Genomic DNA, 24,174 nt, shown 5'->3' on the forward strand with positions numbered 1-24,174 from the left:
AGAATGACATTCTTATTCCTATAAATGACACACTGATTACCTGATGTTGAAGTCATCTAAAACAAAAAACTGATATTCTTATTTATTTCCCTTCTGCAGAAAAAAACACAAGATATGATTCGATAGGTAAGTATGTTTCTGAATTTGTTTTTCTCTTATCAAAAACATTTTAATCTTGGTACAGTATGGTTGTTATTATCAATTCTGAATCATCAAGTACCTTGTTCATCCTTTGCTCTGATTGGAAAAGTGTTAGTCCCCATTAATTTGTAACCCTTCTTTACATTATTTCAGTGTCCAGATCCGCACTCTCGCAGGTTTCGTTTTAGTCACAGCACTAAAGAACCCTTGTGCCTTTTTTTCCTTTCAATTAGCATTGAAACTGCTAATTTGTACCAAATAGGGGTTCCAAAACAATAACTTAAGGCTTGCATTTAATATTATTTGATCTTTGACCTTTATGGCTGACCATCTCACTTAATGGCCCCAAGTTACTCCTGTCCTGCTGAATGTTCCACTCATTTCACAGCTGTTTTGTGTCCTGAGAGAGTCTGCATCTGTAAATGGAATTCATCAGGCGCCATTTGTAAGCTTGAGAGCCAGCAGTCCAGCCCAGATGACCTGGCCAATGGATTTTCTGGTGGCTGTTTTACTTTTGTCTGTCTTTGTCATTTTTAGCTATTTGAGGTGCCAGAGAACAAAACCCACCACTAATGTCCTATTTTCTGAAGAGTCAACAGGCTTTCAGTCAGTTGTATAACCAGCCTGTCCATTGTAGCTGTGTTCCTTCTTTATGGCCTTGTCTACATTTTCCACTAGCCCACAATCTCTGATGAGATATTTTATCTGGCTTATTGCTGTTGCTGGCCTGGCTCCTAAGCTTCATCTACCTTGTATTCTTTGAAGTTTGTATTTTGTATTTGTCAGTGCAACCTACATCTTCAATTATTCATCCCAGAAGTCACAACTGACTGTGGCACAATTTTGTCAGCACCAAACCAACCAAAGAACAAATACAAATAGAAACACACACAGAAAAACACCCAATAAAGCTGGGAACACAACCCAGCACACTGAACATCATGATATGAAGAAATATTCAAACTTTCACATAGTAACACATATTGACTGTAAAAGCATGTTTTATATACAGTTGTGTACATTTGTACCTTAGTAGAAATCTGGTTACATTGCATTAGCATTTAAGTAGATAATATCTGAAAGTGCTCTCATGTTAAATACAAATATATAACAAATATTGAGATGGACAGTAGGGACCCAAGGCAGAGGGTCATGTGGTTTACAATAGCGGCAGGAAAAAAATTAAGCCCCAATAAGACCAGAGAAGCAAGTAGCCAAGCAGGCAAAGGGTCATGTAAGCTCAGGGGCATGCAGGATTGTGACACAGGGACAAACTATGTTAGTATTCTGTAGGAACCATAGAGATGGATATAAAGGAATTTCAAAAACAGTTTTGTGGGAATGTTTTAATAACTTGGGGGATGAAGTAAGGATCAAATGGGGAATTATGTTTCAATGCACTTTCCTCTACTATGATTTTTTTTATGTTTTATGGCTGTGGTTTGTTGTTAATCACATTGTATACCAAAATGTAACCTTGTGACAACCTCATACATCCGGGCTATAGGGAAAGGATGAGTCCCCAAGTCCTTTGACAGCTCCCCCTGGTGGCAGCCACGGCACCGAACAGGGCTGAGAAACCAAACACAAAGTCCCAGGATGTCCTGCGGGAATCCGGGGCACAGCTACACTCCAGGGGAGCTGCCATCTAGCTTTTTGGGGGAGGCAGTGTCCAAAAGTAGCTGCCTCCCCCATCCTTCCATCCTCAGGACGTCCTGTCCGGGTTGAGCTGCCAGACGTCTATCACAACAGCAATCTGCTCAAATTCATAATGTGAAACACATGACATATTCTGATCTCTTGTTCGGTTCTGTTGTTACTTTAGCAGAGATCATAGAATATTATGTGTCATTGTATGGAGACAGCTTTGAATGTTTTGAATAAGAAAGTATCACTTGTGTCATTGTGTAAAATGCGTAAAGTGCAAAGTCCGTCCAGAAGAAAGAAGGCTTCACTCATCAACAGACAGAACTGTAACTTGGAATGTAGAATTAGAAATAATTAAAGTTGACATCATGAGATGAGCCCAGCCTCTCATCTAGAACTTTATTTAGAGATTTATTTTTTTTTCCAAGTCTAACTCTTACATTTTCACACCAGTCTTCTCTTTTTTCTCCAGTTGAACTCCTTCCTGTTTGGTTTCTACGCAATGAGATTGGTAAAAAAAAGATTTCCACATCTTGTATCAAATCACAAGTGGCAAACTGCAGAACATTTAGATGGAGTGAGGGGAGTTAGAAATGACAGTCAAAAGACATGAAAAAATTAGTTTATTAGTCTGGATGAATCATACATTGTAAAAGTGTAAAACAGGACATCATAAGTCCCATCACTGACATAGCCAAGACCTCAACTGTCAAAATCTGGGGCCTGCATTTTTTATTGATGTAAGACCTATTTTTGTATACATCGTTGGCCTGCGTTGAAGATGTAACCTTTTAGTGAGGAGAAAGTTGATCCTGTTGGCTGAGTCATTGGTACCATGTGGCAATTGGAATCTTATATATATAAACATCTATGCGTGGAAGTGTGTGTGTCTGTCTGTCTAACTCAGAAGTGCAAGGCTACAGCATTAAGATCAAAGAAAGCAACTCTGTCGCCAAAGTGAAACCGCTGCCACTAATACATAAGTGAGGCAAGCACACTGGCAAAAATAAACCTCCAAGGAGTGAGAAACTTGCTTAGCTGCTAATAGACAACGGAGGCAAGCACATCACCAGAACGAAACTGATGAGGGGCCACTAATGCACAACCGATGCGATTAATTAATTGAAGTGCCAGAATCCACGGTTTCTAGGAGCCCAGGCTTTTTTACAGCACAGGCTTACACAGCTACTTTTTAAAAAAGCCAGATGTATGATGAAGCCCAACTGGGGTGACCTAACAGAGCAGGACAGAGGCAACTAGAAATGGAACAGAATCAGGCATATATAGGCATGAATATGCAAAAATAACAGATATAATTTCTACAGTAAGGCAAAGCAAGTTAAGAAATTCAGTCACAAGTTCAAAGGCATAAAATACACAATGCCAAACAGGATGGACAATGGACAGAGATATAACCCAAAGATGGGATCAGGTGTCTAACATATGAACACCGGGCAAATGAGAGGAAATCATTCAGTCCATTAAACTAGTCAGAACATGAAAAAAATTTAGTGAGAACTTGTCAGTCCTGTCCACTTAATTCCTCCAAAATAACATGAAGTTGAGTTTTGAAAGTCCCTATAGCCCTACTGTCTAACACACTACTTGGTAACTCATTCCTTGCGTCTATGGTTCTCTGTGTAAAGAAAAACTTTCTAACGTTTCTGCGAAATTCACCCTCAACAAATTTCCAACTGCATCTCTATGTTCTTGATGGGCTAATTTTAAAGTCACAGTCTCAATCCATTGTGCTAATTCCCTTCATAGTTTTAAACACTTTAATCATGTCATCTCTTCATCTTCATTTGCTTAGTAGTGGTTTGCTTAGTGGTTAGTCAATGGCAAAGATGTCCCATTATCTCATCCAGATACTTTTTAAAACTTGTTAAAGTCACCACCTCGACTACATTAGTCAGCAGTTCTTTATTTGGTGGAAGGAATTCTACTGGACAAATTTTATTGTAGTCTTTTAGAATTCTAAAGACCTCTAATTGGAACCCACACAGCCACAGCCTTCTCTGCTCGAAAATAAATAGATTTTACTCACTTCCTTTTAATTTCTGTCATTGTCTTCAGGTAGGTGATTCACTATTAGTTGAAATTATTTTACTGGATGAACTTTACTGATGTCTTTGAGAGTTTTGAAGGCCTACGTTAGCTCCACACACAATCTTCCCTAATTGAGACTAAAGAAGTTTAACTCCCAAAGCCTGCCACAGGAGGACATGCCCTTTAGTGCCATGATGAAGTTTGCTGACCTTTTGTTCACCTCTTCAAGGTGCTGCTCTGTCTCATTCGTAACCTTATGAGCAGAACAGCACACAATACTTCAGATGTGGTCACACTAGTGTATCCAGCAGGGGATGTTAGCTCCCATGTTGGAATGAGTTCTTTTATAATTGTGGCGTGTTACATAACCCGAATCTTCTTCTTTTTCTTCTTTCGGCTGCTCCCGTTATGGGGTTGCCACAGTGGATCATCTTCTTCCATATCTTTCTGTCCTCTGCAGCTTGTTCTGTTACACACATTACCTGCATGTCCTCTCTCACCACATCCATAAAGCTTCTTTTAGGCCTTCCTCTTTTTCTCTTCCCTGGCAGCTCTATCCTTAGCATCCTTCTCCCAATATACTCAGCATCTCTCTTCTGCACATGTCCAAACCAACACATTCTCGTCTCTCTGACTTTGTCTTCCAACCGTCCAACTTGAGCCAACCCTCTAATATATTAATTTCTAATCCTATCCATCTTTGTCACACCCAATGCATATCTTAGCATCTTTAGCTCTGCCACCTCCAGCTCTGTCTCCTGCTTTCTGGTCAGTGCCACCGTCTCCAACCCATATAACATAGCTGGTCTCACTACCTTCCTGTAGACCTTCCCTTTCACTTTTGCTCATATCCATCTGTCACAGATCACTCCTGACACTCTTCTCCACCCATTCCACCCTGCCTGCACTCTCTTTTTCACCTCTCTTCCACAGGCCCCATTACTCTGTACTGTTATTCCCAAGTATTTAAACTCATCCACCTTCGCCAACTCTACTCTCTGCGTTCTCAACATTACACTGACCTCCCTCTCATTTACACACATGTATTCTCTCTTGTTCCTACTGACCTTCATTTCTCTTCTCTCCAGAGCATATCTCCACTTCTCCAGGGTCTCCTCAACCTGCTCCCTACTATTGCTACAGATCACAATGTCATCAAACAAAAAAAAATCAAAAAGCAAACATCATAGTCCATGGGGACTCCTGTCTAATCTCATCTGTCAGCCTGTCCATCACCATTGCAAACAAGAAAGGGCTCAGAGCCGATCCCTGATGTAATCCCACCTCCACCTTGAATGTATCAATCACTCCTACCGCAGACCTCGCCAGAGTCACACTTCCCTCGTACATATCCTGTACAACTCTTACATACTTCTCTGCCACGTCCAACTTCCTCATACAATACCACAGCTCCTCTCAAGGCACCCTGTCATATGCTTTCTCCAGGTCTACAAAGACGCAATGCAACTCCTTCTGGCCTTCTCTAAACTTCTCCATCAACATCCTCAGAGCAAACATTGCATCTGTGGTGCTCTTTCTTGGAATGAATCAATACTGATGCTCACTAATCATCACCTCACTTCTTAACCTAGCTTCCACTACTCTTTCCCAAAACTCCATGCTGTGGCTCATCAATTTTATCCCCCTGTAGTTAATACAGTCCTTCACATCTCCCTTATTCTTAAATATTGGCACCAGTACACTTCTCCACTCCTCAGGCATCCTCTCAATTTCCAAGATTCCATTAAACAATCTTGTTAAAAACTCCACTGCCATCTCTCCTAAACACCTCCATGCTTCCACAGGTGTGTCATCTGGACCAACGGCTTTTCCATGCTTCATCCTCTTCATAGCTGTCCTTACTTCCTCCTTGGTAATCCGTTGCACTTCCTGATTCACTATCTCCACATCATCCAACCTCTTCTCTCTCTCGTTCTTTTCATTCATAAGCCTCTGAAAATACTCTTTCCATCTGCTCAACACACTCTCCTCGCTTGTGAGTATGTTTCCATCTTTATCTTTATCCTTTATTACCCTAACCTGCTGCACATCTTTCCCAGCTCGGTCCCTCTGTCTACCCAATGGATACAGGTCCTTTTCTCCCTCCTTAGTGTCCAACCTCTCATACAACTCATCATACACCTTTTCTTTAGACTTCACCACCTCTCTCTTCACCTTGCGTCTTATCTCCTTGTACTCTTGTCTACTTTCTGTATCTCTTTGAATATCCCACTTCTTCTTTGCCATCCTCTTCCTCTGTATACTCTCCTGTAGTACCCCATTCCACCACCAGGTTTCCTTTTCCTCTTTCCTCTTTCCAGATGTCACTCCAAGCTCCCTTCTTTCTGTCACCCTTACTAAATCTGCTGTAGTTTCCCAGCTGTCTGGTAACTCTTCACTGCCACCCAGTGCCTGTCTCACCTTCTCCCTAAACTCAACCTTGCAGTCTTCCTTTTACAAATTCCACCATTTGATCCTTGGCTCTGCCCTCACTCTCTTCCTCTTCTTGATCTCCAACGTTATCCTACAGACCACCATCCTATGCCGCTTTACTACACTTTCCCCTGCCACCACTTTGCTGTCTTCAATCTCCTTCAGATTGACTCTTCTGCATAGGATGTAATCTACCTGTGTGCATCTTCCTCCACTCTTGTACGTCACCCTATGTTCCTCCCTCTTCTTGATATACGTATTCACCAGAGCCATGTCCATCCTTTTGGCAAAATACACTATCCTCTGACCTTCTTCATTCCTCTCCTTGACACCATACCTGCCCATTACTTCCTCGTCTCCTCTGTTCCCTTCACCAACGTGTCCGTTGAAATCCGCTCCAATCACCACTTTCTGTCCCTTGGGTACACTGTTCATCACTTCATCCAACTCACTCCAAAGATCTTCTTTCTCACACATTGCACACCTAACTTATGGGGCATATGCACTAACAACATTCATCATCACACCTCCAATTCCCAGCTTCATAATCATTACTCTGCCTGACACTCTTTTCACCTCCAAAACACTCTTGACATTCTGTTCCTTCAGAATAAACCCTACTCCATTTCTCCTCCCATCTAGACCCCAATATACCATATTCATTTCACTGTCTGTGAACAATGCATCTGTTCTAATCACTTAAGGTTCTTGCCTGAAAGAACTGTTCTTGCTTCAGCTAAATTAAACTTAATTTGGTTCAAAAATCACAATATCAAGAACTATTTTTTTCAATTTTGGTTACATCTGTGTGTAAAACATTTCACTATTTTATGTTAAACTCCAATTTTACAAATGCTAACTCAGTCTAGGTGTTTTTGAACTGCCTTAATGTCTCCTCAGTATCTGAATCCCACCAATTTTACTGTCATCTGCAAATTTTCAAGTTTATATCTTAAGTACAGATACATAAGAGACATATATGATTTTACTATGTCTTACAGGTGCATTGTCCATATGCCCATCCAGTAAGTCAAGTTCTTTCTCAAGTTCCCAGGTATGGGTGGACAGAGCCTATTTTGAGAGTTTTGGATGTAGGGTATGACTCAACACTAGCTAATCCACAGGACCCATCTAACATATTTATTATAACAAAACAAAATATTCTCAATGTGCTTAATACAGCTCAAGGTAATGAGGGAGAGGGGGTACACATGCAGCATTCAAGCAAATTCACATAAGTGGTCTATGTAGGGCAGGGATCTCAAACTCCAGTCCTGGAGGGATACAGTGGCTGCAGGTTTTTATTCTAGCTCTTTGCTTAATTGGTGACCTGTTTTTGGTGCTAATTAACTTCTTTTGAATTAATTTTAATTGACTTGTTTTTTAAGATTTGTTCCACAGAATTTCTTTATTGTTCCTCTAAGTTGCTTTATTTTTTCCCCTAAACAGAAATTAAATGTGAAGTGAGTGAGCCAACAGAAGACCAACTAAGTCAGGGCTTCAAACAACCAATTTCACTCCAACCATTTGCTTAGATAGACGTAAAGTCTTGTTGTTAATTAAACCAACCAACCAACCAACCATTATCCAACCCATTATATCCCAACTACAGGGTCATGGGGGTCTGCTGGAGCCTAACCCAGCCAACACAGGGCTCAAGGCAGGAAACAAACCCCAGGCAGGGCACCAGCCCACTGCAGTGTTAATTAAACCCATACTTTTATTCCATGGCTTATTACTGATCTCATTCTGCAATAGCAGACATTTTCAAAATTGTTGATTTTTTCTTTACTTTTCTAAGATCAGTGTTAAAATGTTTTGGGGACCTGAGCAAATCAACATTCTTGAGACCTCCACCCTTTTTATGGATGGAGGTCTATATAAAGAGACTATATAAAAATAAACATATCATAATGTTGCTCATTGTTCTCCAGTTAAAATACAGATACAGTGAGCTGTCAGTCTGGACACTTCATTTGAGGTGCACACATGTTGTTTAGTGTGGCTGTGTTGGCTCTTTGTCCTTTTTCATTTGACTGACATGCATCATTAGATGCTAATTAATGATATGCATTTACTAAATGGATTTTATTACTCGACCAATCAGGCAGAAGATCATAAAAGAAGTGGAGTAGCTAGATAAAAGAAAGAGAAGTGAATGTGTAGCGTGACTGTTCATTTAGTAACAACACTGTCTTCTTTTTCAGACATGTCACAGCGTGTCACCAACTCAGGTACAGTATATGGACCTAAAAGTGGTGATGGGTTGTTCTCAGTTTATCTCTAAAGTTTGGGGGACTTAAAAGAGTTTTGTTTATCTGTTACAGAATGGAGGAGAATCTGCAGCTCAGCAGGTGAGTCTAATAAATCTGGAGACTTTAGGACCAATTTATCGTTTTCATTTCTGTAATGTCATCTTAACAAGTAATGGGACAGGCATCTACTGTAGGTACAAGAATCGGATCATTGTGAAATCTTAAGGATTTGTGACTTTATGACTCAGTTTTGAATGAATAGCCATGGTTGCTTTATTGGAAACACCCTACTGATATACCCGTAGTTAAAAAGGTAAATGTTCAAAGTTTATAAAAAAAAAAACTGGTAAGAGACTGCAGTATTAAACTCAATAATGACCCCGTAGATCTCAAAAGAATCAGCATACACTCTGTTATTGGTTATTCACATCAACTAACAAAATAAATACAGAAGCCTTCACCTTCACTAGTTTTGTGTTGCATACAGTTTTACAAAATCAAATGTAAAACTCATTAAAAGGGGTTTTCAGTTTTATAAAGTTTCTTTTTTGAGGTGGAAACAAAGAAATCCTACTCTACAGGAATCTGGAAACACCTTGCTCCCCTTTTGGAGCAATGCATTTCTTAGAAAAAGGGATTCAGATGAAAACAAAGGGGTTACAGTGTCTTATGGAAATGCAACATGGCATAAAAAGTTTTGCTGTTAACTAGTTTCTTGTTTTGAAGAGTGTTAACGGGTGGCACAATGTGAATTCTAGAGACAATATTCCACACTCCCTGCGTACAACATGAATTTCTCCCTGTAGCCACTCAGAAGAGTGCATTGGAGAGTGAAGCAGGCATCATGTGACAAGGGTGTGTGGCCATATATACCTCATCCTCTCTGACTGGCTACTTTGAGGAACTTTGAAAGTGCTTCTAGATGCAAGGGAGCCTGGGAAGTCTCCTAGGAGGAGAAGGTCGTACCCACCACAGGGTGAACCACCCTTATTGGGATCTGAGTGTAGACATGCAATGGGTGACACTTCAGCATCACACTGTTCAGTAAGGTTGTATACAGTGACTGGAGTGCCAGTCCCACCATCAACCCCCAAGTTGTCCCTGTAAATTTAGGACCTGCTTGCAGGGCTGGATGCAGATTAATGTCATACCCAGGATGGAGCAATTAAAGGTTAAGACTGGAGCTAAACACCACTCACACTAATGTGAATTTTGCTAGACGTGAAACTCTGCAGTTTTACTTTTATTCACACAAATCACTGGCTCATCATTACCTTTCACTAAATTATTTTGCAATGTCATTCATCCATCATTAAACCCTCTTAATACAGTTTTAGGAATCCAGCCAGAGTGTTTCCTATAAGAGAAGGACACTACGCAGGAGCTCACACTTGATGGGGTGTCAGTTCATAGCTCACCCTGACAGCCATAGCCACTGATACTCAATTAACCATTAACTAAACATATCTATGACTGGAATATGAGAGGAGAACTGGAATATCTAGAAGACACTCCACACACACCTTACTGCGGGCTGGATTTGAACCTAGTACCAGGCAGCTGTGAGACTGCAATGCTCAGCATTGTTTTATTTGAAATCAGGATTTACAATGTATTACAATTTTATTTCAGAGGCACGTCCTGCCCCGCGAGGGCTGGTCCTCTCCAGGATGGGGGAGTCACCGTCCTCCTGTCCACGGCCCTGTCCTGTGAAAACACAAGTAATAGGTCTAGGGGTGTTGCCCCAATGTCACCACACTTCGGACATCCTCTCTGGACAACACCGTCAGCCATGACCACAGTGGCCACAGTTATAGCAACACCGCTACCCTCCTGTTTGTTTCCAGCGGGAATGAAAGCAGGATGGAAAGTCTTGCTCCCTTGTCCTCTCTGCTGAGGGCACCTGGTGTCTCCGCCCCTTTGCAGCACAGCCCTCCACTGCCTTGAAGAAGATGGGCTCACCCTGCACAGTGTCAGGAGTTTCCCGTTTCTTTCTCTGGGTCCTCCTTTTGCTCTGGGGTGCATCAACGGTCTGGGTCCCCTTATAGGAAGAAGAAAGACCCCGTGTCATCTGTGTCCAAAAGGGGCAAGCAGCTCCTGCTGCAGCACCCCCTGGTGGCACCTGCGGAACCCAGCAGAGCTGCACCAAATTCCAACTCCCATGAAGCCCTGTGGGAGTCCGAGGCACCGCTGCAACCCAGGGAGGCTGCCATCTAGCATCCAGGGGGAGATATTGGGGTTCCCATGCTTGCTCCCCTGGAACATATGCTGCAGGAGCCACCCATCACAAACTTAATGGAGCAGAGTGTGCTGCAACAGAAAGCAAGTTAGAGTACAGAGTGAATGTGAAGAGAGGAGACCCATCAGTAGGGTGGACCTGAGAATCATGGTGGCTGCATGAATAGTGACAAATGATCTCAGGTCCTCGGGTCAGATTTATAAAATTTATGCATACACAAAAGGAGGCTTGTAATGTGCTTATGGCAACTTTCCATTCACAACTCTGGATTTATACAAGACAAGTTGACAGGAAAACTAGCGTATAATTTATGGCAATTCTTATCCATCCGTACGCAACATTTCGGAGAAACTGGGAAATAATTACACCCTTGATAAAGTAGGGGAATGCAGCCAAACAGCTATATGATGACTCAAGTGTCAAAATTATTAAACCTCAGAGTGATTAATATGATGTACAGACTCTATTTTAGTTGCCTTTTAAGAGGGCCAATGCTGCGTATTTGCAAAAAAGCACTGACTTGGTTGTCCCTCAGTTTATATCGGCTACCTGTTGTCACGTCTCATGTTTAAAAAGCAATGTCATCACTTGTTGTCAATAATTGCATGAGGTAAAAACACAAGTGTGGTTCACTCTCTGCATACAGATGACTATAAATATCATGCCCTATAGCCTATTTATGGCTTAATGGTTTGACACAACATGGCTTGTTTGGAGCTACTTGAAGATAATGCAAATGGTCATATATGAAGGGAACAAGTTTTTAAGGACTGGCAGGATTTTTTGCCCATGATGATGACTGGCTTATAAGCCACTTTAGCTTTCCAAGACCCAATCTCTTGGAACTACAGTATGTGTTTAGTTGGGCCGCTTGAAATCAGGCTATTGTATACTTGTTCATATCCAAGGTTTAACAATAACTGGCTTTCTGGCAACAAGCACCTGCCAGAGGGAACTGGCCAACAGGTCAGGAATATTTCAGTCAAGCTTCAGCTCCATCACATCCACTGTGCTGGACGCCATGCATGACTGTATGGTATGGGTGTTGTGACAGTAGGGGGCAGTAGTGCACCATTGAACCCTCAGGTACAACTCCAGACACCAGGTAAAAGTCCACAACCTTTTTATTTTGTTCTTCCGTGCACCAAGCACCCTCCACACTACTCATACAATAAACCAACAAACACTCTATCAATAAACTCTCCTCCTCGCCCAGACACTTAGCCACCCTTCCTCCCAGCTCAGCTCAGTGTCTGGACTGAGGCACCGTCCTTTTATAGCCCCTGACCCGGAGGTATTCCTGTCCCGACAGTCCATAGTTCCTTACTTCTTCCGGGTCAGGGCAATCAGTCCTTTTCTTTAACCCGGGAGCACGTTGTTCGTTCCTGTCACGTGACCATGACGTACTCCCGGGTCATAGGGCATAAAAGAGCCCATAAGCCCCCCCACAGCGACTCCTGGTGGCCCCCAAGATATCCAGCAGGGTTGTGTAAAAATACTACAAGGTCCATAATGCCCTGCTGGACCTCGGGGCATGATCCTGCTGTCGGGAGAGCTCCTCCTGGCGGCCTGGGGGTGCGGACCGGCATGGAAAGCCGGCAATCCTCCACAGTGTACAGAGCAACATCAAAAAGTGACTTGGAGCAGTGTCTGGCTTTCCTAACATAATCAAGACAATTGGTTGTACTCATATTGTACTCATAGTGCATTCATATTATACCTACAGTAGTGCGAAAAGAGCTGCTTGTGTGAGGCCAAGATTAAACTGGAAAACGTCAATATTCCTAAGGTATAATGCCACATAATAAGGACTCTCCATTTGCAGACTGAGATCATAGAGCATAGTTGTGTTTTTCCTCCTCCGGGTTGCATTCACAATCTGCTGGTGTGACAAGCAATCTGCTTCTTTGCCTCCGAGACCCTTTTTTTTTAATTTCAGGCATATTGCAGCTGGTAGACTTACAGAATTCACAGCATCTTTAAGATGTTGCCATTAAATATATTTGTGCTTGTTGGTGCCACCCGTGCTTAGGCCACCAAATAAAGGTTCTTTGTGTGAATCTTCATTGGAGACTGTAATTTCTACCTCGCTGTCTTTAAAATTTTTGCTTATTGCTTCTCTTCTCTTGTCTCTCCTTACAGGTAGAATCTGTTCATTATACAGAATATGTACAAGGTTATTTAGCAAGTTTAGAAGTTGACAACCAGGCAGAATTTGAGGCACAATCACATGCACACATTTACAAGATAATTATGATTTAAAAAGGGTACATTCTGTACAAATGTGCTCACATCATGTTTTGTAAATTACATTTTTGTTTGGCATATGTATATGTTCATGCTTTGAATCCACATAAAGCCTTATAAATGAGACCCCTGGTCCTGAGACCTCGTGTATAAAACCTGATGTCTTGAGGGACATGGCCTGGGAAATCCATGAGCTTATCTTGACCTAAGTTAGGTGGCAGAGGCAGTCCATGTTCCTGCTCTATGTTGTCCAGTACTGCACAAGTCATTACAATGTGGCAAACCTTTGTGGGGCAGTGTGTGGCACCCTATGAGTCCAAACTCCACGATCTACCTTTTAATGAACCTTTGCTTCTATTATAATTATTATTATTATTATTTAGCAGATACCTTTATAAAAGGCGACTTAGCAAGTTATTATACTTGTTAACACATTATAATAATGCTTTGACTGATTTGATAGTAATTTGTTGTTGTTATAGAAAAAAGAAAATTAGTGAACCCATTTTTTTTATTTGTTGATTTTAATATTAATACCCTATCTAGGTTAACATACATGCTCTGCACTGCACTAAGAAGGGGCTTTATGTAAATAAAAGATACATCAGTGCTCATTGGCAGGTCCTGCAAACAGAACCACTGACCAATAGGGAGGAAGGACGAGTGAAGAAGCGGCAGTGTCCTGGACATGAATAAAGAGATGGGATTATATATGTCATGTACAATGAGGCATGAAATGAAAGGAATAAGTGTGGTGAAGTTTAATTTAAAACAAAGCTCAGTGGTTAGCAAGTGTGCTATGAAACTCTAGTGAGGATGCCAGGCACTGTGGCTGTCAGAATATGTGTTGTTTTGCTAAAAGCAAAAAGGAAGGGATAGAGAAGCAGAAATGAAAGTGGTGTCCTTGGATACAAAATAAAGGGGACAGATAGGATAAGTTTAAATTTTAAACAATGTTTACTGTCAATTAGCACAATTGGAAAACATTAGGAAAAATAGTAATCATTCACCTTGACTGTAAGGATACTGCATTTATAATGGGTAGCATCTAAAAAGTCTAAGCTAGTTATCTCTGCAATCCCTGATAGCCTTCTATTGGCAAAATCCTCCAAAAGAGCTAACGTTGCCCTTACCAGCTATGTCCTACAACTCACAGCCCATCCTTTTTATGGACAAAACAGATTGGCTAAACACTAAGGCGATTGTCATTAATTGTATGCATTCAGCTTTATTACCAATGTTGAAGACAGCTGCACTGAGAGAACACGTCAGTTAAGAGATATAATTCGTTGAAGAACACTGGAACGTGACATTGAAATGGGCAATAAAACGCAACTTTCTGTTCACTGACCTGCCGTGTGGTGTCACTAAAATGCCAACATCAAAAAAGGATTCTTGGATGGCTGAAACTTGCCCTAACTGTAAGCCATTTTTCACACCAGGCTTGTGATTCAGAAATCCTGACTTTTGCGTAAGAAATGCCTTGCACATATTTGTGAGTGTAAGCAAGTTTTAAACATGAGGCCTCCCCTCTTCAGGGGTCAGTTTAATCAAACTGACTATTTATTTGTGGGGAGGAAAATGGATGGCTGATAAGGGTCAGATGAATGTATGGTTCATATTCTGAGATGAACGTCTTCCTGCATACTGGTTTGTCATCACAGGAAACTGTCTTGTTTTTACTGAGCTGTTATTTGCTGCTCACCAACAGAGGGCAATGTACTTGTTCTCTAATATCTGATTTTGTGACATCTTCACTATGAAGTTGAGTTTGTTTGGTTATTAAAAAGCACATTTGGAACTCTGACAGTTTAGTATTCAATGATTTCAGAAATAAAAAGACTTCTTATGTTTTTTGATTGCCTGAACGTCTGTTTTACAGCTTCAGGTAATTTGAGGAGTGAGTGGGGTCATTTACTGTTGTCTGTTGATAATACAGTTGATTTCCAGACTTCTTCCTCTTTTTGTTTTTGTCTTCTTTCTTATCTTCAGCTGATGTCACTTTTGATCCTGAGACTGCAAGTCCGTGGCTCATTGTGTCTGAAGATGGGAAAGAAGTGAGACATGTAGAGATAAGACAGACAGTGGCAGACAATCCAAAGAGGTTTGACGGCTGGGTTAATGTCCTGGCTAGAGAAGGATTCACCTCAGGGAGACACTACTGGGAGGTGGAAGTCGGGGAGGAGACTGCATGGGATTTAGGAGTCACCCGAGAATCTGCTGACAGGAAGGGTTGGATTAATCTGAGCCCCTATGATGGATATTGGAGTGTGGTACTAAGGAATTCGAATGTGTATGAAGCTTGTGATAACAGCATTGTGTCCTTCTCCCTGGGAGTGATGCCCAGGACAGTGGGGATCTTTCTGGACTATAATGAAGGGCAAGTCTCTTTTTACAATGCCCAGTCTCGTTCTCACATGTACATTTTCACAGACTCCTTCACTGAGACCCTGTACCCATTTTTTGGTCCATGTTTAAATGATGCTGATAGAAGGGCAGCACCTCTGGTCATCCGGCCCCTCTGTACACAATGATTACTCAGGACACTTACCATTCCGTATTAATGATCTCTGTCCATCTCTGTATCAGGTCAGACCAGCACAAAGCCAATGGAGACGTTCTTTAAGATTCAGAATGCAAAATTCTCAGCCCAATGAGGTGCTCTGCTGTTTTTTGATAATCTGCCTTTAACCCCTCAGGATTTCGGCATTTAATGGAAACATCATAACTGCAGACTTGTAATTCTTAATTTGCTTTGGGTAAAATTGTTGACTTGATAAACAATCATAAACAATGATTACATTAAAATGGAGACCAGAGAAGTAATAGTAATAATGAGTACACTCAATTTGTGTTACCTTTAAAGAATAATTATGCAAAGATGGTTGTATTCTCTACAGTGATGGATTTGTTTTCTTCAGTATTTTAGTAAAGTGACCTGCTAGGAGAGGCCTGATGACCCTGATGTGTCCACTTTGTGACAGTAAAAGACTGGCCAAATGAAGAGAGTGAGCTGTTTGAAAGAAATTTTCTTCTTCCTAGCTTTAATCCTGCGCTTGTGAAAGGTCAACTGTTGAGCAGGACTTTCAACACTTTTTTTGATCGAGGTCATCTTCTGAAGCAACGACAACTTGTCACCTATCTTCCTTGATTCGGTCTTCCACATGTCCTCTTGCCACACAGGCTCAATTGTAAAGCCGTGTTGGCCACTGAGTTGTCATCACTGCAAATGACATGGCTGTACCACTGAAGGTTTGCACTGCACATGTTCTCATCAATCTACACCATTCTGATTATCTTCCGAACGTCTTCATTCATGATAATGTCATATCTGGTTAGGCTGAGAACCCACTGCAGGATTCACATCTCCATGATGAACTTATACTTGGTGGAGGCTGGTCAACATTTGACCCATTACATGGCTACTGAGCAGATGGCTGCTTTGTAGATCTTTGCCTTGAGGTAGTTAGGAATCTTGTGATTGCAGATTGAAGAGAGTGAGCTAGAAGAAATCAGAGACTTTATATATGCAATCATCCATTTTGTAACTAACTTCTTTAAATCAGGGTGACAGAGAGCTGTGCCAGTGCCAGTAGCAAAGTGTGGCCAACCATGAACAAAAGGCCAGTCCACTACCAGGAACATTTACTAACACTTGGGCTACTTTGCAGTCACTAGTATCCTGAGCTGCATGAGATGTGGGAGAAAAAGCAAAAAGACCCTGAGAGGACTTGCAACGTACACACAAGATAGAGATCAGGCCAGGGATTTGAATCTGTGACACTAAAGCTAAGAGGCAGAATCAGAATCACTCTGGCACTACATGGCCAACAATTAAACCAATATTAATTAATATATAGCATTAAGTACTTGTATAGTCAGGTCTGGACTAAAACACAATATTTTAAGTGTTTTGAAAAACTGTCACTTGTTGACACTGACATATTTGTGGTTAAATGAAATAAAAAAATGAGGCATCTGATTAATGAAAGAGAAAAACTTACACAAAAAGATGAGCTCTGATTAAAAAAACTCAAGAAAAAATGAACCAGCCACAATGGGTGGAGGTGCCAGCATTAGCCTCTGTAAACAAAACAAAACTGCTTTTTATAAACGTTTCTTCATGATGTCACTGTGGCCAGTCCAAATGCCCATTCTGTACTGTTTTAATTCAGGCAGGCTCTACATTCATAGATGTGGGGGGTTATGAGACTGTAGGTCCACGTTATTTGAACCAATGTTATCAACTGTGAAATTTTAACATGTGAATCAAGTAAGAGAAAATAACTACACATGATGATGAAGTGAATTGGGATCTTATGTCTAGAAAGGACCAATTTTATAAGGGAGTTTTCAGAGATGCCAGGATTTGTGAGTCTCCTTGGATGAATGTGTCTGCTAAATGATCATCAGTATCATTTTAGAACCCTGGCAGGGTCTCCTCAACTGCCTAGTGGGCTCATTTCAGTGACATATAGAGGTGTAAAATACAAGCTAACAGCTGCACTGATCTCACAAGTGTGTTACTGAAATTATAATAAGTTGTATTCATAAGCACAGTTCCAGATGTGACAAAAAGTAAATGAAGAGTCACAATGATAAAATGGACAACTTCACAGATGAGTTAAATTAAAAATGACAACAGAGTTAAGTGCTTTGAGTGTGTGAAAGGCACTATATAAAATGTTTTTTTTTCAAAGTTAGCAGTTAACCTGGGATGTATGAGGAGAACTTGAGAACATGCAAATTCCACAGAGACACTGACCAGGCTGGGATTTGAACGTGAATCCTTGGAGTTCTGAAGCACTGATCATTTATATTCAAAGTAAAATAATAATAATGTTTGTGAAAACATTGATAACCGTGAAAGCATCATAGTTAAAAATATAAACAAGAGCAGTGCACTAGAAAGAACACTTAGAAGAGGAACACCGCTTTTAAAAACAAAATCTTGCTACATTTCCCGAATACAGTTGTGTTCCAGAAGGTTATTGAAATAACCGTTTTGTAGACAGCGAGACAAAACAAGTTCTTGAATAAATGAGTAACAGAGGCAAGGTCATGGAGCATTGTGAGATGTTGCACTAGTTGCATATAGCAGATGTTTGTGTTTAATTAATCATCAGAGGGCACAGATATTCTGAGAAAGTGTATGATTAATGATAAAAGGTAAGTCCCAACATATTTACATTCCTTTATTATGTATTTGTCACCCCGGAATGGACTGGCACCCTGTCCACAGATTGCTCCAGCCCTACACCCTGTGCTTGCTGGGATAGGCTCCAGTTTCTCCATGACCCTGCCCTGGATAAGCAGGTTTGGAACACCTTAACTATACAAGCAAATTCAAAACAGTGTTGAAATGGCTGGGTCCAAATCCTGACCTGAAACCAAATGAAATGTCATGGCACAATAAGAAACATTCTTGTAAGGAGGCAAAATATTTCCAAGGCAATGAGCAGGATTGATAGACCATCCACTGCTCCTTTCGAGCTCATTTGCTCAATAAATTTCACACTGGTAACAATAAAGCAATTCTAAAAATGTCACAAGTGTTTTAGTTTATTGCACAAAGCATCAGTAATGTTTGGGCATTGTATTGATTGATATGGTCTATCAGATACAATTCTTGTTCAATACTGATTTTGGATAAAACTATTTTACCAGTAAGATTAATTGTGTTCTTTATTTTGACTTATACAATTTCTTGTATTAGGAATTTGTTATTTTTCGCATACCCCTTGGGGACAGAGCGCAGGGTCAGCCATTGTACAGCACCCCTGGAGCAATTGCAGGTTAAGGGCCTTGCTCAAGGGTCCAGCAGAGTAGGATCTCTCTTTTGGCAGTGACGGGGATTTGAACCAGCAACCTTCGGGATACCAGCACAGATGCTTAGCTTCAGAGCCACCACTCCGAAATAAAATTAATAGAAAGTACGCCATTGCATTAAAAATACAAAAAAAAAATAAAATATGCAAATCTGTATAACTAAAAGGAAATGGGAAATGTGATTTTCTGTCCGTTTGGAAATGGTAATCTCCTTGTTAGAACATTAGAATAATCTGGAGGAGAACAGCCATTCAGCCCAACAAAGCTCGCCAGTCCGATCCACTTATTTCTTCCAAAAACACATCAAGTCGAGTTTTGAAAGTCCCTAAAGTCTTACTGTCTACCACACTACTTGGTCGCTTATTCCAAGTGTCTATCATTCCCTGTGTAAAGGGAAACTTCCTAATGTTTCTGTGAAACTTACCCTTAAAAAGTTTCCAACTGTGTCCCTGTGTTCTTGATAAACTCATTTTAAAATAACAGTCTTGATCCACTGCAGTGATTCCCTTCATAATTTTAAACACTTAAATCATGTCTCCTCTTAATCTTCTTTTGCTTAAACTGTATAGGCTCAGCTCTTTTAATCTTCCTTCATAATTTTACCCCCTGTAGCCCTGGAATCAGCCTAGTCGCTCTTCTCTGGACCTTCTCCAGTGCTGCTATGTCCTTTTTGTAGCCTGGAGACCAAAACTACACCCAGTACTCAAGATGAGGCCTCACCAGTGCGTTATAAGGGTTGAGCAGAACCTCCTGTGACTTGTACTCCACACATTGTGCTATATAACCTGACATTCTGATTCTTTTTTCTTTTTGCAATTTATTGATTTTACTAGCAAAGTACCCGCGCTTCGCAGCGGTGAAGTACTGCATTAAAATTTTTATTAAGAAGAAAAGTAAACCTTTTTAACTGAGGGAAAATATGCCAATAATTATTTGTTAAGGATCTCTTTGTATACCATGTTGTCACCTCAGCTCTCCGGTTGTAATATGACCAAGCTGTGCGCTGAGCTTATTCTTAAGGATGCAACATACAGTTGGCCATGTGAACAGTAATCTTGTCTCAAATCTCACAGCTTAGAGTGCTGCTGTCATAATCGGTTTCATGGTTTGTTTCAATTACGACAGTATTTGCAGGATTTGTTGTGTTGAAGTGACATTTGGTATCTGTCAAGCGTTGTGAGCACACAACCGGTTTCATCGATAAAATCACATCCAGGTTTTGAGAGTTTAAACATTCATAAACATCAAAGTGTCCACTACTGAAATCGTCACCTGTGAATCTAAGATGTTTAAGAGGCATTGGCAGTTGTCGAAAGGTGTAAAATATTTGGCCATTTCGGTACACTTGAAAGCAACAACCGAACAATTCAGTGGCAGGCATCAACTCAGATGCAAAACCATAGGTGAAGAGCTTAAGCATTTTACTCTTATAGTGCTCCTGTGTAGTATAATTATCTCCTGTACCGTCATCAGTCCACATCGTAAACCTGTCTCAGTCATTCAACACATAAGACATAATGTTCCTCCGGATATCAAGAGTGAGCCTGATATGGCCGTGCAATATGATCATCTCGATAGACATGGTAATGGGGGTTGGAATGATAAAGGAAATGGGTACCTGACAAATGTAAAGTAAGTGTAAAATACCTACACAATAACTATAATTGTAATAAACAAACAATAAAACAGCGGAGAAGCCGTGGATTAAACAAAAAGGCTGTAGTTATCAGTAGGGAGACGTGAATCCCATTGCGAAGCAAGGAAGGGAATGTAGAGACCGGAGCGACGGACGGTCTTATATAGGCAGGCAGCCAACAACGTGGGAGGCGTTGGGATGGGGGACCCAATGCCGCCTCACACGGCGACCGAGCTGCAGGCTATGAACGTATATATGTACGTAAGTAGGATTCGGTTAGCGCTGGGAACCCGTGTACAAAATGTCTTGAAGATGGGCCCATAAGTAACAAAGACTGTTGAAAAGTTCAATATGGCAGCCAACAGTGACATCATACCACCGAAATAAGTACGTACATTGGTTTCGGTTAGCTCAGGGAAACGGCCTACCAAATTTCGAGAAGATGGGGCCATAAATAACATAATAATAATAATAAGAAGTACAGACATCAGTTTCCGTTAAAAGTTCAATATGGCGGCCGACAGTGGAATCATACCACCGAAATAAGTACCAAATTTCAGCCTTCTACCTACACGGGAAGTTTCAGAATTAGTGATGTTGGAAAGTTCAATATGGCGGCTGACAGTGGCGGCATACCACCGAAATAAGCATGTACATTGGTTTCGGTTAGTGCAGGGAAGCCGCCTACCAAATTTCGTGAAGATGGGGCCATGAATAAGAAAGTTCAATATGGCGGACGTTGTTGACCGTTATGACTATTACGCGTGGAATTTCAAAATGAAACCTGTTTAACTTTTGTAAGTAAGCTGTAAGGAATGGGCCTGACAAATTTCAGCCTTCTACCTACACGGGAAGTTGGAGAATTAGTGACGTTTGAAAAATTCAATATGGCGGTCGACAGTGGCGTCATACCACCGAAATAAGTACGTACATCGGTTTTAGTTAGCGCAGGGAAGCCACCTACCAAATTTCGTGAAGATGGGGTCAGCCTTCTACCTACACGGGAAGTTTGAAAATTGGTGATGTTGGAAAGTTCAATATGGCGGCCGACAGTGGCGTCATACCATCGAAATAAGTAAGTACAGCGGTTTCAGTTAGTGCAGGGAAGCCGCCTACCAAATTTTGTGAAGATGGGGCCATAAGTAAGAAAGTTCAACATGGCGGACGTTGTCGACCATTATCGACCGTTATGACCGTTACGTGTAGAATTTCGAAATGAAACCTGCTTAACTTTTGTAAGTATGCTGTAAGGAATAAGCCTGCCAAATTTCAGCTTTCTACCTACATGGGAAGTTGGAGAATTAGTGATGAGTCAGTGAGTGAGTGAGTGAGTGAGTGAGTGAGGGCTTTGCCTTTTATTATTATAGATTAAAATCAAATAACATTCCATACAAGCAAGTCAAGTTTAACAAAACTAGATTTGAAACAAATCAACCCCCACCCATGAGAAAGAGAGCTAGGCCAGCAGAATAAAACTTTAAACTTGTAAAAATAAGTAAATAGATAAATTAATATATGAATAAAAATAAACAGAATAAAAAAGATAAAGAATCTGCTTCCTCAATTTAAATGCTTATTCTAAAATGTTATTGATTAGATCCTGCCAGGTTTTGAAAAATGTTTGAACAGATTCTTTAAGTGAGAAGCTGATTTTTTCCAATTTCAAATCTTCTTAATGGCTTCTGAACACTGCCTGGAAGTCGATAGCGTAGAGTTCACTATGACTCCTAAATCCTTCTCATAATGTGTACTCTTGGTTTTCAGACTTCCCATTGTGTATTTAAACCTCACATTTTCACTTCCTATGTGTAATACTTGTGGTAGAAATTTAACATCTTATTAAGAAAGAAACATCATCTAACAGGACAATTCAGTAATCAGGCAGAAGAAAAGCTGTTCATTGCATCTTTTAATTACTCCTCAGCAAAATGCCTTGGAGGAAGCATTCACATCAAAAACAGTCTGTTACAGCCTGGTCAGAATAGTCAGAGAAGCAAAGAATAGAGGTTTGTTTTAGAAACTGTTAAATTTACATACAGTGTTAAATCAATGCATACATTTTACTCTGGTTGGTTCATTGGTTTACACCTTAAATGATTTATATAAAATAAAGTTCTTCTTAAACCTTTTGAGATGAGCTACCACCCTTTAAGTTTCTGTACATATAACAATTGTCAATTCTCATTTATAGGACAACTGCTGATTTCTTAGTCATCCTTCAGGACATTTTGTATATTACATCAGCCTTTCTTCTGTTATACATTTGTTATTTGACCATCTCAGTATTTTTCCTAAACCAAAACTTTTACTTCAGTGTACATTTTGTTGTTCACTTGACCTTTATTTGGTTTCCTGGTGTGCCTGAACAGGTTTCTGACATTAATTATCCCTTTATGCTATTTGTTTAAGATGAATGCTACGTTACCCTAAATTATTCTTCCACATACTTTACATTTACTGACATTAAACTCCATATTCCACAAATTTGGCTAAGCCTGCATGCTGTCCAAGCCCCTCTGTGATGATTTAACAGATTCCAGATTATCTGCCAATCCACCTATCTTGGTATCATCTGCAAACTTAACCAGCTTGTTACATATATTCCTATCTAAATCATTTCTACATATTAAAAATAATAGCGACCCTAGCACTGACCCCTGTGGAACACCACTCTCAACTTTGGCCAATTCTGATGAGGTTCCTCACACCATCACCCTCTGCTTCCTGTGTCTGAGCCAATTCTGCACCCATCTAAAATGTCACTCTAAACTCCTACTTCTTTTAGTTTGATGCCCAACATCTCATATATGGCACCTTATCAAATGCTTTCTGAAAGTCCAGATAAATAATATCATCTGCTCCTCTTTGATCGTATACTTTTGTTGCCTCCTCATAGAATTCCAGCATGTTAGTAAAACACGACCTGCCTCTTCTGAACCCATGCTGACTGTTCAGAATAACTTCTGTCCTTGCCAGGTGTTGGTCAATCTTATCTTTAACAGTTCCTTCCATTAATTTTCATGAGATGCACGTCAAGCTTACTGGCCTATAGTTGTTTGGATCTGTCTGCTAAACCCTTTTTACATAATTTGATAAGATTTGCCATTTTCCAGTCCTTTGGAATTTCCCCAGTGTTCAGTGACTTCCTAAAAATGTGTCAAGGGTTTATATACGTACTCTTTAATAATTATAATAACACTGGAGTTCATGTTCTTGTGAGGCACGAGAAAGCAGACAAATTCAGTACACAATTCATTGCAATACCACACAGAGTAGTGAGCAAGACTGGCAAAGTGGCGGTAGAATCACTAAAAGGGGTGCAATACAGTTGCAGAGGAAAGACAGCAGTTGACAAATGACTCAGGACAGCAAACAACCATTGAGAAGCTAAGAGATTCTGAACTGAGCTTGGAAGGTTCCAGTCAGCCCACAACACTTCATGTCAAAGGAAGATACCTCAAAAACTGAAGGACTATGTGATTGAATAAGTTATTCCGAATAAGAAAGTGTGGAAATGAACTTTGTTATGCAGTGTTCAGTTTAATTAAAGCTGCAAAATTAGATAAACTATTGATTCAAAAGAAAGAAAGCATGTCAGCTGGCGTAATAGGTAAATTTGTAATTACTTGGAGAAACTGAGTATGATGGATTTTGTAACTGAGGTAAGGGGGCTGGCATGTACTAATAAGGTGGATGTT

The 24,174-nt window shown here is 40.5% G+C and overlaps 1 protein-coding gene across 1 annotated transcript in view; it reads left to right on the forward strand.

Annotated features, from left to right (window-relative positions):
* Positions 1 to 8,481: 8,481 nt before the first annotated feature.
* LOC120519111 (butyrophilin subfamily 1 member A1-like) overlaps positions 8,482 to 24,174 on the forward strand; it is a 130,373-nt gene continuing 114,680 nt past the window's right edge. Inside the window, exons 1-2 of the mRNA XM_039742218.1 lie at positions 8,482 to 8,504; positions 8,598 to 8,624. The gene's annotated coding sequence lies outside the window, so the exon portion shown is untranslated. The remainder of the gene's footprint in view (positions 8,505 to 8,597; positions 8,625 to 24,174) is intronic.

This window comes from Polypterus senegalus, chromosome 18 (genome assembly GCF_016835505.1).
Source record: "Polypterus senegalus isolate Bchr_013 chromosome 18, ASM1683550v1, whole genome shotgun sequence".
Taxonomy (NCBI): Eukaryota; Metazoa; Chordata; class Cladistia; order Polypteriformes; family Polypteridae; genus Polypterus; species Polypterus senegalus.